The sequence below is a fragment of the Coffea arabica genome, chromosome 5c (genome assembly GCF_036785885.1).
Source record: "Coffea arabica cultivar ET-39 chromosome 5c, Coffea Arabica ET-39 HiFi, whole genome shotgun sequence".
Lineage (NCBI taxonomy): Eukaryota > Viridiplantae > Streptophyta > Magnoliopsida > Gentianales > Rubiaceae > Coffea > Coffea arabica.
The window spans coordinates 17,690,664-17,691,510 of NC_092319.1; the positions used below are offsets into that span (position 1 = coordinate 17,690,664).

Genomic DNA, 847 nt, shown 5'->3' on the forward strand with positions numbered 1-847 from the left:
AAGATTTCAGCCAACAAAGAAATAAAAGATAATATAAAGTAACATCAACAACAAAATAGAAGATGTAGCAAACTATTCATTAATACAATAAACTTCTAGTGTCAAAGGCGGGGGCTCAGAAACTGAGTCCACTTCTTGAATCTAATCCAACAAAGTCATATATTAGCAACAAAGCCAATATGTCATCCAACAAATTACAATTTCTAAAAAGTTCAATCAAACAATAATATCAAATACATCAACCAACAAATGAAGTCCTGTCGATTACAATAGTCTTCATGGCTCTCAAGTTTCACAATTTTCTGCAACAAAAACAAGGATACAATATATTTGTAAACTAATTACTAATTAATACAAAAAAAAATCAGGTAAGAGAGAAATCAAATTGGCCTTACTCAAATACATCACCCTAACTTGATAACTTTAGAAGAATCACCCAAATCTTCTCCAAATAATTCTAAGAAAACAAAGAGAAAGAAAGTAGTTAGTCTTTCTAGAGTAACTCGACCAAACAAACTTGTAATATGGATTTAAAAAGAAAAAACAACAAAAGAAACATAAACATGAAGGACTTACTTCTTTTCTTTTTCAAAGGTAATCAATCTCCAATTGTTATCAAAGCTTCGACCACATCAGGAAGCAAAGAAGCACGAGTCTCATCAATTACCCTTCCGCCAACGCTAAATGCTGATTCCGATGCCACAGTAGTAGCTGGAATTGCAAGAATATCACGAGCCATCTTGCTAAGAATAGGAAATTTTGGACTGTTTGCCTTTTACCAACCTAGTATGTCAAAATCATCTTTTCTTGGAAATACAGGCTCGTCCAAGTATGATTGCAATTCAGA

At 32.7% G+C, this 847-nt stretch overlaps 1 long non-coding RNA gene across 1 annotated transcript; it reads right to left on the reverse strand.

Annotated features, from left to right (window-relative positions):
- Positions 1–282: 282 nt before the first annotated feature.
- Positions 283–597, reverse strand: LOC140007631 (uncharacterized). The gene is made up of 3 exons (XR_011814953.1): positions 577–597; positions 396–457; positions 283–302 (listed from the first exon to the last, which is right to left on the reverse strand). It is a non-coding gene; the product is annotated as an uncharacterized lncRNA (long non-coding RNA).
- Positions 598–847: the final 250 nt, after the last annotated feature.